This window comes from Lutra lutra, chromosome 3 (assembly GCF_902655055.1).
Source record: "Lutra lutra chromosome 3, mLutLut1.2, whole genome shotgun sequence".
NCBI classification, from domain to species: domain Eukaryota; kingdom Metazoa; phylum Chordata; class Mammalia; order Carnivora; family Mustelidae; genus Lutra; species Lutra lutra.
Window position 1 is genome coordinate 4700251 of NC_062280.1, and position 17265 is coordinate 4717515.

The 17265-nt window shown below is 46.3% G+C and overlaps 1 long non-coding RNA gene across 1 annotated transcript; it reads left to right on the forward strand.

Annotated features, from left to right (window-relative positions):
* The first annotated feature begins 4433 nt into the window (after positions 1-4433).
* On the forward strand, positions 4434-10732 carry LOC125094940 (uncharacterized). The gene is made up of 3 exons (XR_007125745.1): positions 4434-4517; positions 5387-5734; positions 10522-10732. It is a non-coding gene; the product is annotated as an uncharacterized LOC125094940 (long non-coding RNA).
* The last annotated feature ends 6533 nt before the right edge of the window (positions 10733-17265 follow it).

Genomic DNA, 17265 nt, shown 5'->3' on the forward strand with positions numbered 1-17265 from the left:
CTCTCCAGCTAGGGAACAACGGGGCGAGCAGGGTTTTTGTTTGTCTTGCTCACACTGTCTCCCCAGCGCCTTGAAGCGTGTCACAAATACACGAAGAGAAATGCGAGTGTTTCGGAGCAAACAGGTTTCCATGCTCGCTTGCGTGTCTGGTACTTTGCTCATCTTCTCACTCTACTTGGCTCCACAGCACCTTTGTACCTTCCTGCTTTTATGTTTTCATGTTTCTTCCTCCATCTGGGGTGCCCTTTCCCTTCCCCATATCACCGTGTTGAAGGGGTCCCTTTCTTCAAGGACCGTCTCCTCGGGGAAACCTTCCCGCGTCTGCACTCCCAGCGGAGTGTCTCTCTGCTCTGCAGCTGCAGGGCTGAGTCCCTCGCGCACGAAGGCGGCCCGTCTGCCCTGCGATAGGATCGCCCGTCTTCACAGACTGGGAGCTGTAGAGAACGGGCCGTGTCCACTTTAGGGTCAGCCCGTGCCCCCTCGTCCCCCCGCTCTGCTTCTGCCGTGTGCACAGAGGGGCCCGCGCGCAGGTGGCCCGTCGATGCTACCGAGTGCGTTTCTGTTCCTGCGGTGACGATGATTTGATGACGCGCTACCTGGGTAAGAAATTGTAGCAGAGGCGCCCGGAACCCTGCAGTTCTGTTTTTCCAGCATCTGCCCCTGAGGACTCCTGGGTATGGTCATTTTGCCTTATTTTAATGAGTGCTGAAAGGGAAACAGTCATACAGAAGAGAAAACGCAGAATGATCGGGAAATCAGCCGTCCTGCTCCACTGTCTCACTCCCGGGTCTCAACAGGGACGGGGAAAGGTACCTATCACAGGGAACTCTGCCAGCACTTTCACTGTCTGAAAAATCCTTCTGTCTGCCTTTCTGATGAAACCCTTCCCAGTATCTTCCGACAGGGCCAAGAAGGGAGAATCAAGGCAGGAGGTAGCTACGCTCAGAAAGACACCTGCTTAAACATCTGACGTTCCTTAGCGTGGATCTTTCGACTCTGAACTGTCAGGATTCTGCGTTAGAAGTTCACAGTGTACTTCTGTAACGGAACAGCTGCTCTAATTGGGCGAGTTCTGCTGTGGCAACATTAGGGCTCATTAGGTCTCTCTTATCACTGGTGTAAGCTGAGATTTCCACCAAACAGAGGACTCAGATTCTAAATGAGAAATATAGATTAGCGTTTCACATAATGAAATAATGGACCTCACTGTTACCTTCCTAGTGAGAAAAGCAGGAGCTTCAATCCATTGTAGGTTCCTTGTTTAATCAATAAATAAACGAGAGACACAGAAGATTTATTTCTCCTGTGGCGACAAACGCCATCATTTTTCTTAATTATCCTTAGGTTTGCCTCTTCTGCTTTCAGGTTCTTTGCAAGCAAAAAGATTCTCCACATTGAGAGAGGGACATGAGGTCTCTTGTCATGTTTTCTTTCTCAGACCCACGGAAAGGTTCGACTGTTCTGTAGCAACACCTGCATTTCTTAATTAAACCCTAAGAAAGTCAAAGGTTTGCAAGCTTGTCCATGCTGCCTCAAAGATCAGAGGTTCCAGTGGAGGTAGACAAAGATCAAGGCAGCTGAGGGAGAGAAAACAAATAGTTCAAACTTTGGATCCACAGATGGTTGTGGCTGCCAACTGCTACGAGCCAGTGGATGTCTGGCCTGTCATTTGTCTTGTTTATTGTAGTACATAATGCCGTCATTTCTCATGGCAGGGGTATTTGTCTTGCTGTGTTCTCCGTGCAGCTCGAAGTGCAGCCAGGTTGGAGCATACGTACACCTTTCAGGCTTCACCTTTAAAAAGCAGCCGTGTACGTCGGGACAGGCCTCCCCGTCCAGGCCCTGGAATTACGAATATTGCAAAAAGCGCGTGTTGGCAGAGAATGGGAAATTCTGACAGCAGCTGACGCCAGCTCCGGGTCCTGCTTCTGAGTGTGGAGCCCCAGAACCCGACGCGAGCAGAGCTCTCCGTTTCAGTGTCGTCCCTCTCCGAGGTGCCAGGCTGGTGTCCCGAAGGGGCGTCTCCACGACCCGAGGACCTTCTGGAGTGTTTGCAGAGCTCTCCCCTCGGGCCGGGCGGAAGAGCGCTCTGGCGAGGCGGAGGCTGAGGGTGGGAGGGAGGAGGTGCGAGGTCCTCAGTCATTCATTCCTGACAGCCGTCTGGGGCCCTGTGACATCAAAAGGAGCAGCGGGAACACCTGCATCTGCTGGCACTGCTGGCCGTGGTGCCTCGGAGAACCGGGGCGCGCGGTGCCGGTGACAGAAGGCGTGACTCACAGGCGGGCAGAGAGCCTTCCGGTGGCTGCGGCCACTTGCCACATCTCAGCAGCCGGGATGAGTCACTGCGTCCGAAGGGGGCTCGGAGACGGGGCAGATTTTAGCGCACGTTGGGGCCCCCGTGAGTGGCAGAAGCGTGAATGTAGGTGCCTTTCCCCATCCCGCGATTAGCTGCACTCACTTCCCCAGGCGCGAAAACGCATGCTCTGTGCCGGGGCGCTCTGCGGTTGTGACAAAGGGTCCGTCGCCGCCCCTGCCCTGCAGAGCGTGTCAAGGCTTCCACCAGCAGTGTTCCCGATGCTTCCCCCGGCGGCGTGGACAAGGGCTGGCCCCAGAGAGGCCAGACGCCTGGCTCCGCTTCCTTCCCCTCCCAGGGCGGGAAGGGGCCCCGAGGTGTTGGCAGAGGGAAGGAGAGGCCATGACGTCCTCCTGACTGACGGGGCTGGTATCGAAGGCTGAAGTTTAAAGATGCCCAAATCCTTAACCTGTGCCTTACGGGCTCCGCTCTCCTGTCCTGGTTCCTGCAGCAGGTGACGGTCCCCTCCGCCCCGCCGAGACGCTACCCAGCAAGGTGACTCGGGAGACAACGGAGAGCCGAAATGTAACTCTGAAGAGAGTCCTTCTGGAGCAAACGCCCGGTCTGCATGAAGAGCCGGAGAGGATGGCGCCTGGCGTCTGGGAGGCAGGCAAGGACGAGCCGCCGGGGTCGTCTCCGTTTTGAAAGCGCTCCGAGAAAGGGAGAACGAACGAATGACAAATGACCTGGTCTACACGTGAGATGCACACGGGAACCTCCAGGAGGAGAGGTGGACAGTTACCACTCAGACAGGATGGAGGCTTTCAAAGCTAATGTCAGTGCTCTGTGTTGGGGCAGTGGCGGGGAGGTTCGTGAGCAACAGCGAGAAAGCCCCCTGGGGCCGGTCCTCTGTGCAGCCGTCCCCTGGGCCGGGCGGGATACTTCCCCTCGAGGAAGGGGGAGAAACTACTGGTGGGAGAACTGGAAGGCCGGGATACGGGTAAAGGTCACCAGAGAGCCCTGCTCAGATGCGCCAGTGTAGACACCTGTGCCCGGTTCCTATGGAGACGTGGGTCACTGACAGGCAGTGCTCCGGGGGGCAGAGGTGGGATGGGAAGTGGGGGAAGGCCAGCTGCCCAAACTGCATAGACGGCTCCAGTTTCGAAAACAGAGGCTACTTTACGTAGCAAGGATTCGTGCCCGTTCGCACGGGGAAACGAAGCTGGACACGAGTGCCAGGGCCGCGGAGCTGAGGGCGTGCGGCAGAGAGGCAGAGGGGACACCGGACTTGGCACAGGGGACACCGGACTTGGTGGGATTATCCGTGAGGACACGCTGGAAGGGAGCGGGCGTGGATCTCAGGGCGGGCGGTCTGGGCACAAAGAGCAGAAATCCTGAACACCGAGCAGCCCTTGTTGCGTCGGGCCTTGGTGGTGGCTGGGAGGAGATCGTGACTCTCCGGAGTCCCTCCATGGGGGCCTCTCCTGCCCCGGGACACAGCTCGCTTTTTTAGACGCGTCTTTCCAGTCTGCTCTTCGTCCTGTCCTCCCTGGGACACGGGCCGTTGGTGCGGGGAAGGCAATCGGGAAGAAGGTGTGGAAGGTCTGGCCGTCGGCCCTCTGCGGGAAAGCTGCCCGAGAGGAGAGCTGGCCTGGCGCCCCGGTTTGCTCATCTCAGACATGGGCGCAGCGGCCGGCGGCCGCCAGTGCTCTCTCCTCTGCAGACCTCCTGCCCTTTCTCTTGTTTCCCTTGGTCTTTCATGGGGCTTCCGTTCACTCTCTTTTTGGCTGATTCTGCAGAATATGTCACACGTTCACGGGAGCTCTTGACCGCTCTGCGCAAACAGCAAACCCTTTCAGAACGCTGCAGTGTGACAAGAGATGAACGTAAAGCAGAGACGCGGTCGGAGTGTGTTGGGTCCGACTGTCCGCGGCGGGTGCTGCCGTCAGTAACCCCCGGCGCCTCCTGCCTGTGGCCTGCCGGGAGGCAGCTCGCGCCCCGCGAGGCGCTGGCCGATGGGGGACGCAGGTTCTAGCAGGAGCTTTGCCACTAATTAGCAAGGTGACTTTGGACAAATCTTTTTGCATCCTGGCTCTGTTCCCTCGTCAGCACGGTAAATGGGTTGACCTTTATGACCTCCCAGGTCCCTTCCAACTCCAGAATTTTAAAAGGCTCATGATTTCAAGCCAGAAACTATATTATGGGATGGGGGGTGACAGCATGGGTAAGTGCAAGTTGATTAGGGAAATGGCATAGGATTTATCTTTTTTAAACTGGCTTTCACAATAATAAATTATGGAGTAAAGACACAGAGGAGAGAGATGCATTTTATGCAAGTGTTCAAGGAAGCATAGCTTATTTTAAACAATGGTTTCCGAAAATAACCTTTCATTCTCTGACCTTATATTTTTCCTAATGGATGGCATCCCATGGATACACAGGCTGAATAGTGGCTTTCATTCAATTTTAAGTCGCCCTGTCCTGTTGTGGATGGCTGTTTTCCACGTTAGCTGACGTTGCGGGATGTAGTGCAATCAGAGTGGGGAGTCGGAAATGTGACATGGCACGTCGGAAACAATGCTTGCTGTTTGCAGATCGGTTTTCGTCTAAAGGCTGGTATTTAGAGCCATCTTTAGTTAATTCAATAGCTCTGCATCTCTGGTAGGGAGGATGTCAACCTGAGTTAATTTTTTTGCTTATCAGATGCCATAAGACAAGATGACATTAAAGCGATGGAAAGAGACTATCCAGAATGCATATTTAAAAATAAAAATCAAGCGAATCTTTAAGGAGCTTAGGAGTTGCTTAGATTGATTTGCTGCAGCTGAGGGATTTAAAGAAAAAAACAGCAATTGCCACAGACCATTGACCAGGATAAACTCAGATATTTCCCGTTGTCGTCCTTTAAGCTGATACATCACGGTCTCTGGTGACATCACAGTCTTCTAATTCTGAGTGAATCAAATCTTGTGATGGGAAAGTGCTTTAAAGGGACTAGGGCTTATTCGTTTGTTTGCTCCCTGCGTTGACTCAGGCTTCTTAACCTCTAGGAACAGTAGAGTCACAGAGTCATCAATATCCTGGGTTTTACAGGCTCTCGCGAACACCTGCTCTAGCCACATGCTGTGCTCCTCTGAAGTGGCCGTTCCAGGGATTTCCACATGTACCTGGGACGTGCCCAGCTTCATGGCAGCCCTGCTCTCCCGGTCAGAATGCGACCCCGAGCCCCCTGCCGTAGGCATACAGGACGCGAGACAGACTCTCAGTGGCCCCCTGCAGGACGGCTGAGGCAAAGTGGGGAATGAGACCTCCCCAGTCTGAGTTGTGTGTGAACATGGCACTGCTGGTATCTTTATTTAAGTGGAGACTTATGAAATGGGACATGGGGGTGTTAACTGGTGTCCTCTCTCCTCCAGGGTGCGGGATGGGGAATGGAAAGAGGTAAGTGCCAGCACATGGGTCCTCTCTTCAGCAACCGAGTCATGGCTTGGGGCAATTTTTATTCTCTTAGGATGGTTTTCTCTGGAAAGTTCTTCATTCCCCGGAGCAAGTAAGTTTCTGTCAGGTCTTCCTTACCAGCTTCCCTGAGCTGTCCAGACAGAACTTTCTGAAACGTGGTCACAATGCAGGCTTCAGCTGGGCTCCCCGACACTGTTCATTCAATAACCACTTTTGGAGCATGTTTTTGTGTGGGAGAGATTTTCTTTCTCTTTCATTCTTCTCTTCTCTGAAGAAAATTTTTTCTTTGGGAGATTGGCTCAAATTGAAGAATTGGCATTTAGGACTCTTCTGAACTGAGACCATGAAGCCATTTTCAAATAAAACGCAATTAGTAGAGAAGGGATGTACTTTTGGAATATGGGTTTGTCCAGCCAGTGTCTTTATATGTGAGACGGTCATTATTGAACAACTTTGATCTCACTGGCTGCTCAGGCATCTTTGTAGAGAAACAGAAATAATTAGAAAAGTGCAGAAGTATTTCAACTCTCCAGGACAAGCCACTGATGGATAATACATAATCTAACCTTCTCCTTATTGATGGGGTGGTTCTGTGTCTGGACAGGGAAAGCACATTTTGGTTGTTTCAGAACTAGCCAGCATTTCCTTTCCTTCCTTTCTTCTTCTTCTTCTTCTTCTTTTTTTTGATGCTTACCCTAGTATCAGAACATTATTTTAGTGACTTACTTTTTGTGTATTGTCTGGTGCAAAATTATTTTAGTGCATCGCATATAATCGCATTCACATGAATGGAGTGTGACAGTTGCTCTTAAAGTCACCTGCATTCGAGAAGACCTTCACACTCATAGCCTTTCACGAACTGCATATTAATACGAACGCACTACATGTTGATTAGACATGCGAGGCCCTGACATGTTTCATATAAGTGTCCGTAAGGCATTCTCAATTTCAATCACGAATGCCTCTTGTCTGCTTGTGCTTCAGCACTGTTCGGTAGTCCTTCATACTCGTGGCAAAATATCGCTGCCCTTTGTGTTCGGAAATGATAATACTGACGAAGATATGTGGGAATGTATCTACCAAATCAATACGGGATAAATAGTTCATTGCACGCAGAGTGGGAAGCGCTATTGTTTCTACCGGCAGAGTCTCACGTGTGATTTCGTCCTCAAGTTGGGGGTTCCACATACAAGTCAGCACATGGCCTCAGGTGATCAGTCAAGAAATTGTCTAATTGATATCTGTCTACCCACAGCCCCTTGGTCTTTCGTTTTATCAAAACTTTCTTTAAAAGAATGTGTGCTGCCTCCGATTGCTTTGGAGCGACGCGGTCTACCCAACGTGTGCTTCTCGCGTGTGTCTTCCTCCTGTCCTCGTTCTGTTTGGCTCTAAGCTGCTTGGGTTTACCTGTTGTCTTCCAACATATCTGACTTTGTCCAGTCCTATGGGATGGCACCGCCTTCCCATACCCCTGGTCCAGGCTTTTGGCATATCTATTGTGTCCCAAGGTTAGCATCTGCTCCCCACGTTCCCCAGCCAGGTGCTGGGCCGTGATCTGGGGCGACTGAGATGAAGGAGCCCCTTGCGGTTCAGTGAGGGACATAGGAGAAGGGCTCTGTCACCTTTGCTTGCCTGGCCTGCGTCCTCAAATCTCCTTCTTTTTTGGTCTTGTTTTGCTTGGGGGAAATGTAAGTCCTTACAGACACAGCCACTCTAGGACTGTCAGGCAAGACCAACCTACACCAGTTGAAGACTCCGAGGGGAAAAGAACCTTGAGCAGAGGGACTAAGAGCTTGGAAATTGTTCTAGGCCATTGACCCTGCGGGTGGTGCCGAGAGGGAGCGTCCCTAGGTTCCCACTCCCACAGTATCTGACGTGACTCAGGTCTCTGCCCCTCCCAGCTGCTTGGGCAGCCTCTCCTTGCACGGTGAGTTCCCTGCGTCCTTCCGGCCATTTCTTCTAGAGTCAGCTCCAGCACTTGGTTCCTGAGGCCGCACCACCAAAGAGCCATCGTCATAGTAGAAACAGGTGAGCTGCTGCGATCTGGAACAGTAGATTTGTCCAGAAAATGTAATGCAGAACATCTCTGACTTTTAAGACACATTTGTAAGTTTTCTGGAAAACGGCACACACAGTTGGTCACAGCAGTTTCGGGTTTCCCTTTGCAGAACCTGAGTTTTTGGGGGAGCGGGAGAGGGAGAAGCAGACTCCCTGCTGAGCAGGGAGCCCGATGCAGGGCTCCATCCCAGGACCACGACCTGAGCCAAAGGCGGATGCTTAACCGACTGAGCCACCCAGGCGCCCCCGCCTGCTGTCTTTCTTACTTCAGGATTTGTTATATCCATCCAGAGTGAATGATAATGATGTTGTAAGAGTCGACTTTAAATCGTAGCAGTATTTTATGGCAGCAGGAGACCAAAAAAGCATAGGTAGTAAATGAGTACACCATAGGGGTCATTAACATTTTAAAGTCTCTCTAGTTCTGAGTTTAATTGCAAACATTTTCAAACTTTGAAGACGGAAATGATCTTTTTCAGAAATCCTTCAGAATTTGAGAATGGAAAATAATTTTCATGGCTAGCCAACAAAAACAGTCCACCCAGAAAGACACATGTTGATATCAGGGAAAAATTTAGGAGGCTGTCTTTATGAATGTCATCAAACAGTTACATTAAAATAAAAATTTTGACTATGGAAACGTATAAATGCACAGAAAAATAGAAAGAATATTACAGTAAACTCCTATGCGCTTTGCACTTTGCTTCAACAAGTATTGATTCATGACCAGTTTTATTTCTGTTGTCCCCACTGAAGCAGGGAAGCACGCTTCTCCATTTATTTTGGAGAAAATCCCAGACATTTATATTAATTCATCTGTAAATATTTCAAAATGTATCCATTAAACAGGAATTTTCTTTCCCTCTCTTAAACACACCACAACCTAATGACCAAATCTAAAAAGGTTAGCGATCGTCCCTCCGCATCATCAACATGTGCTCTGCGTCCTTCCTGCCTGCCTGGGCTCTCATGGCCAAGGCCTCATGGTCAGTAGGTCACATGGTCTCAGCCCCCTCTGATTTCAGCCTCAGAGTCTCACATGAGCTCGGGCTCTTTCCTGCTGCCACTCTTACTCTAAGCCTGAGGTCGGTGTCTTTTGGGGCCAAAGGAGCCAGCACACCCCAGAGTGCATAAGGCGTCCCCAAGGTGTGGGTCATAAAAACCCAGGGGGGACACTGCGCTAACAGGGAGCAGGAGTCCGCTCCTCCTGTTTTGCGGGAAGACAGCCTCCTGCAGCCTGCCATGTGCCTCTCAGAGGCCCGGCTGAAGGGCCTCTGTGCAGGCCCTCTGTGCAGGGACTCATGTGCAGGCCGCCTCCCTAATGTACCTTCTTATCAGCTTTTCCTCCTTCCCAGTAACACTTTCCTGTCCCCATGATTCTGTTTCCTGGAGTGACATCTCAAGCCCTTGGGAAATGCAAACTATGTTATCCTTTTTTTTTTTTTTTTTTTAACAAAGGTTGAATCCAGATCCAAATAACATTGTAATTTGTTATCTCATAATTCCTTTTAAAATTGTGATAAGATACATATAACATAAAGTTTACCATCCTGTTCTTTTAAAAAAGATTTATTTATTTATTTGAGAGAAAGAGAGAGTGCATGTGCGCAAGGGAGTGCTTGCGAGTGGGAGGAAGGGCAGAGAGAGAGAATCTTGAAGCAGACTCCAGCAGAGCACAGAGCCTGATGCAGGGCTCCAACCCATGACCCACGAGATCATGAGCTGAGCCAAAACCAAGAGTCCGAGGCTTAGCTGACTGAGCCTTCCAGGTGCCCCCATCCTAACCATTTTTACATGTACAGTTTAGTGGTGTTATGTACACTCACGACGTGCAACCATCACCACCATCCTTCCCCAAAACTGATTGCATCTTGCAGAACTGAGACTCTATACTCATTAAACACGAATTCTCCATTCCTCCCTCCTCTCAGGTCCTGGCAACCCTATTTTATTTTATGTCTCTATGAATTTGACAACTCTGGGTACCACTTGTAGATAGATCTTGGAGTATTTGCTCTTATTTTAAAATTTTTTTGTAACTGACTTAATTCACTCAGCATAAGGTCCTCAAGTTTCATTTACATGGTAACATGTGTCAGAACCTTCTTCCTTCTTAAAGCTGAATACAATTCCATTGTATATTGTATATCTGTATGTATGTATCCATCCATCCATCCATCCAATGTGGGCAACTTGAATTGTCACATTGATTGGCTCTTGTGAATAATGCTGTTATCAATATGGGGTCCAAACACCTCTTACAGACCTTGCCTTCAGTTCTATTAGTTACAGGCCAGAAAGTGGAAATGCTGGATGATATGGTAATTCCATTTTACATTCCCATCATCAATGCCCATGAGTTCCAATTTCTTCACATTCACCAATCCATGTTATTTTCTGTTTTTCTTAAGGATGAGCATTAGAATTTTATTTTTAAAATATGAAATGAAATATTGCACAAGATCAGGACATTTGAAATAATGGGCTCTAAGGGCCAGTGGAAGCAGAGGGGTCAGGTCTGCTGGGGACATCAATCTCTATACCAAAGTGTGTGTGTGTGTGTGTGTGTGTGTGTGTTTATAATAGCCATCTTAATGGGTATGTGTTTTAATTCTCTTCTAAGCAATGTATTTCTTCTCCGTTTCTCTGTCTCTGTCTTCCTCTCATTCTTTTTTAAGGAAATAAGATGGTACTATTTTCCCATGAACCAGGGTTTTTCTCATTGCATGCCTGCACTGCTGATTTAAAACAGAAGGGTTGTTTCAACAAGACCCAAGAACCAAGTTGAGTGGGTTGTCACTGACTAAAGATGGACTAGTTTTTGCATGAATAAAGATAACAGTTATGATAAATTAAAACACATCAAATGTATTTAAAGAAATGATTTCCTAATGATACTAAAATAAAAAAGAAAGAAAAATCCATCAGTCACCTTTGAGGATTGTATGGCTCCAATCCATTATTTTGAAAGCTGGTAAGTAAGTGAATAGAATTGAGCTTTTATTCTGCTTTTCCTCTACTAACTGTACCTGAGGTAATCAAATTATTAATGAGATGGCTTCTCTCTACAAAGTATCCCAGTTAATAAAGAAGGACAAAAATGATACTACAGTAATATTTCCCAAGTCCCACCAACGTGACGGAGCTGGGCACTGAGCGTCATCCTCTGCTGCCATCGTAAAGTGGACACTGACCAGACACTGACCAGACACCGACCAGACACTACATGCCTCCCAGCGGACGGTCACAGCATCACCTCTGAAACATTCTTGCCAAAACAAAACAAAACAAAAAAAAAAACAAAACCCGAATCTCATGAAGCCTAGAGGTTTACTTAGCCAATTTATAAGAAATGCAGGTCAAAGGGAACACTTGTGTTTCAAACTCATTTTATATATAACCAGTTCTGGAGATAAAACAGACATTGAAACTGTGAATGAACACATATCCATTGTGCCAAATAAGCTTAGACTTTTCCAGAAATTTCACACAAAAGCACAAAAATGTTTGCCTACTTCAAACTTTTATCTTAGGAAGGGGTTAATCTGAGTGGCAAAGGAGACTTTTTTAAAAAAAGGTTGGCACTTAACATGATGCCTATTATTTCTCTCAACACCCTATCTTCTTATCTTGCTCTTGGTTTTGTGGAATAAGATGAAAGAAAATTGCTAGCACTCTAGCCCTGTGTGCTTGGTTTTAGTAATCTCGGCTTTGATTCAGATATTTTAAATGTTTTCCTCCCTGAAAAAGGCGTGAGGCTCAAATAAGGGGCCAGTGGGGTGCGGGGTAGTTAAATTGGATTCTGTAGTGTTTGGTTCCCCGACTATGGGAATAATCCTACTAATAATCTTGTCTTCTGACCTTATATAGTCTGGGGCCTTTGTTCTCTATCTGTTGAATATACACATCTTTCTGTGAACAGTGAAAATCTGAAAATTTTGAAATGCCAACTTAAAAGTGATTTGCTTTCCTTGGAAACCAAGAGTGAATTCTAAGAGTTATCCCCTATGTCAAGTCCAGGAATGTGTGGATGTTATTGGTTTTTAATGATTGATACAGAATTCCCTTTTGTGTGAGAGCAAGCTGCAAACGGCAAGATGGCTTGTAATGAATCCTTACTTGAAGGTGAGTTATTTACTGCTCGTTTCCAATCTATTCATGGTTAATGCTTATTGCTGAAGATGGATTGTGTGGTGTCATTTCAGTCCTTCAAGCATTTAACAGTTATTCATTAAATATGTCCCGAGTGCCAGCTCTGTGTCAGGAACGACGCTGGGTCATGGGACTTTAGCAGTGAACAAGAGGTACACATTCTCTTCTTTCTAGAAGATTATAGCTTGGTGGGTTTTCCAGGAAAGCACATGCCAAGACAGAATTAGAAGGAAAGGGATCGCAGACAGTGCCGGTCTCAGATCATGGAAAAGGGAGTGCGGGTCGAGGACAGCCTCAGAACACGAACAGGTCCGACAATGTCGCAGGAAGAGGGGACAAGGTAGGAAGAACCTCAGTGTCCACTGTGGCTCTGGGAAAGTCTCAGCCGGGCTGAGGGGAGTGCTGGGCTCAGCTTACTGACAGGAGCCACGTCTGTCACACAGGCCAGGAGGGGCCCCGCTGTGATACCTCTGTTGTGTGCAGGCGCTGGCTCAGAGCAACCCCGGCAAAGTATGGCCTTGGTGGGAATCCCGCCGTGGATCCAGCAGGTGAGGAGGCTGGAGGCTGTCAGCGAACCGGACAGATTCCCGTGGTCATGGCTGTTGCCATGGCGAAGGCAAGTACTGAACACGTGTTACCATAGGGACATCGTGGGGGAGTTTGGTTATAGAGGGAAGTTTGCGGGCAGTCACTCTTCGTCCCCTGCTCTGCTCTGTGTCCCAACGGGCGGTGTGACCCAGCCTCCCTTGTCCTGTGCCTTTCCAACTGGTCCAGCCGGTGCGAGGAGCCAGCAGGGGTTCGGAAGGCGGAGGGGAGAGTCCGGTGTGTTCCTCCCCTTCTGTACCTGCGTCTTCTGGTCTCTCCAGCCAAAGCTGCATCCCCTCGGGTGTCCAGCTCCCATCAGAAAGTCCCTCACTCTGTGGCGCTGGCTTTCTGTAAATGGCCATCTTCTCTGGGACGCTGCTCGTTGTCATCGTCCTTTTACTCCTTGGAGGCCACAGGAACGTCCTGCCGCTATTAGTCTCTCTTCCTGATCCCCGTCTCGCTGTTTGCTGTCCGGCTTCACAGTTTCCACCACCTTCGAAACCGGGTCTTTGCACGAAATCTCCTTTGTTTGACATACTAGCGAGCTCTGTTTCCTAGTTATACCCGGACTGGAAGCCTCGTCGGAAGAGGTCATAGAGATTTCCCTGATGGAGTGACATTTAAGCTAAAACCGAGCGGTGAGCAGCAGCTCCCCACACGGGCCGACTGTAGTGCGACGATGGGTCCGGTGCTCGCACACTGTCTTTATCCGAGATGATTCGTTGGTTTTCAGACAGCAGAAGGGCTCGATGTGCCGATATTGGAGCCGGAGTGCTTGAGTGCACATCACAGCACCTGCCACTTTCTAGACAGGCGACCTCAGGCCTTTTACTAGTTCCCTGTGCTTCAGCGTCTCCTCTTTGTAAAATAATAATAACATCGCCCTCAGGAAGCTAGAGAAGTAAAAAGGTCAATCTGTGTAGACAACGTGATGTTTGATATCTTCCCCGCCCGCCGCCCATGCACTGCAGGACTTAGCAGAGCCGTCCTGTGCCGATGTGCACTCTGGGCCCCCGGGAGAATTCTGTAGATAGGGTAGATGCTACTTCATTTTCTTTCTTTCTTTCTTCTTTTTCTCTTTTTTAGATTTTATTTATTTATTTGATAGAGACAGAGCACAAGCAGGGAGAGCGGCAGCAGAGGGAGAAGCAGGCTCCCACCAAGCAGGGAGCCCAATGTGGGGCCGATCCCAGGATTCCAGGATCATGACCGGAGCTGAAGGCAGACGCTTAACCGACAAAGCCCCCCAGGCACCCCTGGATAATCTCTCTTAACTTGCAGCATAGTCTGAGGTCAACCTGACTTTTCGTTACTCAGTCTTTTTTTTTTTTTTTTAAGATTTTATTTATTTATTTGACAGACAGTGATCACAAGTAGGCAGAGAGGCAGGCAGAGAGAGGAGGAAGCAGGCTCCCTGCTGAGCAGGGAGCCCAACTCGGGGCTCGATCCCATGACCCTGGGATCATGACCTGAGCCGAAGGCAGAGGCTTTAACCCACTGAGCCACCCAGGTGCCCCTTTCGTTACTCAGTCTTACATTACCTTCTCTTCCTGCCTGAATTCTTTTGGTTTTTTTTCTCATCGTAGAAATTCAACAATTTGGGGGAATATGTTGAGGTGTTGGTCACGTTCATTGTTTTGGTTGACAACCAGGTATGTCCTATCATTTTGCACCTAAGATAAAAAAAGAAATTGGGGTTGCTACTCTCATATTCAGTTCCTGAGGAAAACAACCCACAATCTGGGCAAGAGGTTCAATGAACTGGACATTTGAGCTGGCATTCAGTTCTTAGCAAGAATAAACTGGAGGAGAATGCTGGAAGCTTAAAGCCTATTCCTTAAATGGCTTTGGACTGGGGTGTTCTATTTTCTCCTCCAGGAAGATCAGTTATCTAGATGCCAGATTTCTGCTGCCTGCTCTTTTATTTTATCCTCTTTTTCTGACTTTTTCATTTCTTTTTCCTTCACCTTTGCTTTCCGCAAGAACATGTCATATCTTTCTCCATGTCCCATATATTTTTTCTTTTAGTTTAATTGAGGTATAATTGACAGAGTGCACTGTATACGTTTATGGCATATGCCATACTTGATTTACATGCATTACATATATTGTGAAGAAATGACCACAATACACTTAGTTAATGGTCATCTCCTCATATAGTTATTTAAAAAAAAATCTCTTTTAATGGGAACTTTTAGGGTCTACTCTAAAGAAGTTTTAAATATATGGTCGAGCAGCGTTAACTGTCATCAGTGTGTTGTATAGTCCATCCCCAGGGCTAGGTATCTTATAACTTGAAGTTTGTATCTTTTGACTAGCTTCCTTCAGTCCCCCTCCCCCACACACCATAACCACACATTTGATCTCTTTTTCTTTTTTTTTTTTTTTTTAGATTCTACATATAAGTGAGATCATGTGGTACTTGTTTTCTTTCTCTTCTCTCTCCTTTGCCTGACTGATCTCACTGAGCGTAAGATCCATTTATGTCGTTGCAAGTCGCAGGATTTCCTTCCTTCTCTGGCTGAGTAGTATTCCTTTATACATGAAGGAGTATGTGTAAAGGAACATTTTCTTTTTTTTTAATCTATTCACCTGTCGATAGACATTTATGTTGTTTCATGTCTTGGCTACTGTAAATACTGCAGTGAACTTGGGAGTGCTGTTAAGTCTTTGAGCGTGACTTTGTTTCCTTTAGATGGGTACCCAGAAGATTTAATGTTCTGCAAGGTCATATTAGTTCTTTATGGCTGCAAGTGTTATTTTAAATACTGCCATGACATGATTAGTTACCCCATGTTTTTTACATTTTTTCCCAAATGCAGTTGCCTTCCTTTCAAAAATATCTTCCTACATCTTATCTTTTCTTTTAAATATTACAAAAACAATGTTCTAAAATGTTTGTTTCTTGGAACAGAGGTTGTCAAAATACACTCTTCCAGCTTTATCATGTTATCTTTATTTTTTTGCCAAAATTTTTCAAAGGCCTAAACACTTTATTTTTTGTATACTTATCTTTGATAGAAGGCAGTTCTATTTTGATCTGTTATTTGAACAAAAATTAGGAGGCACATTCTCTTTGGGTCTGCTCACTGTTTGGCTTGATATCTTCACTCCTATGTGTCTATCTTTCTATCTTAAGATTAAAAGAGACATAATACAGAGTCATAGTAATAGTTTTGTTATTAAGGCAGACAGAAAGACATGGAGAGAAAATCAGGGCATGGGCAGTCCCAGAAGGGGGACAGGGGTTGAACCCAGCATCCGGATTTCCATATCTGATAAACCCTTTAACTTAGTAATAGCTTTTAGGCACATAACATCATATCCCATTATCTTCCTTCCAATCTGGGCAAATATCCTTTTGTTTTAGAGAAATGTGTCAGGGTGAGGTTGAATTTATCAGGTGGGGAGAAGCTGCCTGTCTGTGCTCCCCTCCTTGTGGCTTCATATAATTCTTTAGCTCAGTGTTTCTGCCTTCCAGTGTTTTCATGAAGCACTAAACAGGCTTTAAGGAGAGGATTTCCTATTTTCCTATAATTCCTTCATCCGTCCCACCTCTCCCTCCTTCTTCCCCACTTTCTAGAGCTGTCCATGTTGTTGCAAATGGCAAGGTATCATTTTTTCTGGCTGAATAATATTCCATTGCATATACACACACACACACACACACACACACACACACACATATATATATATATATATATATATATATATATATGATGAATCTTCTTTATTTGATAAATCATCTTGTACGTTGTTCATCTTACACAGGGGAAAATTTGTTAGTAGGATAAATACCCAGAAGCAGAAGAGCTGAGTCAAATGGTATTTGAGTTTCTAATATTTATGAATATTGCCAAATTACCATCCATAAGATTTCAGCAATTTATATTTCTGTCAATAAAGTCTGAACATGTTTCCCCACAGACTTGCTGGAAGAGTGTGTTATCAAGCTTTTAGATTATATTCATTATACACGATAGGTGAGACAGCATACTAGTGTTTAATTCACATTTCTCTTACTGTGAGATTGAGTTTGAGTGTCTTTTCATTAGACTATAGGCCATTTGTATTTCACTTTCTGTGAGCTCTATTTATATCCTTTTCCTCTTGGGTTATTGGTTTTTAATTATTTAAATCAATTTTGGGGAGCATTTTATTCACTAATGTAGTTATTTCCCTGTTATATGAATTATAAATACTTTTTGGTTGCCAGTTTGTTTTTTGTCTTTTGGCTTTGTTTCTTTTTTATTTTGCTCAGTAGAAATCTTTTCTAATGTAAAAAAATTATTAACCTTTTCTTTTATGGCTTCTGGATTTTGAAAAATATTTTAAAAGAAATCCTTAAAATGAGATTTATGAAGAAGTTCTTCCATATTTATCTTATGATTTAATTGTGCATTTATACATTTTCGGTTGATTTGGAATTTTTTCTGGTATGGTGTAAAAAGTATAAGTTATGGATGTAATTTTTTTTTCAGTTGGCTAGCACCCTAAGCAGGAATAGGATATCTATTCTCAATGTCACCACTTTTATTCACCTTTGTGCTGGAGGTAATAATCTACGCAGTTAAACTAAAGAAAGATAACACAGTCACAGAAATTCTAAGGGCATTTAAAAAATCACTGATTTGTTGATTGTATACCCGGAAAATCAGAGAATATACTAAAAAATAAGAGATTAAATAAGACAGTGCGGTCTAAAAACATTTTATATA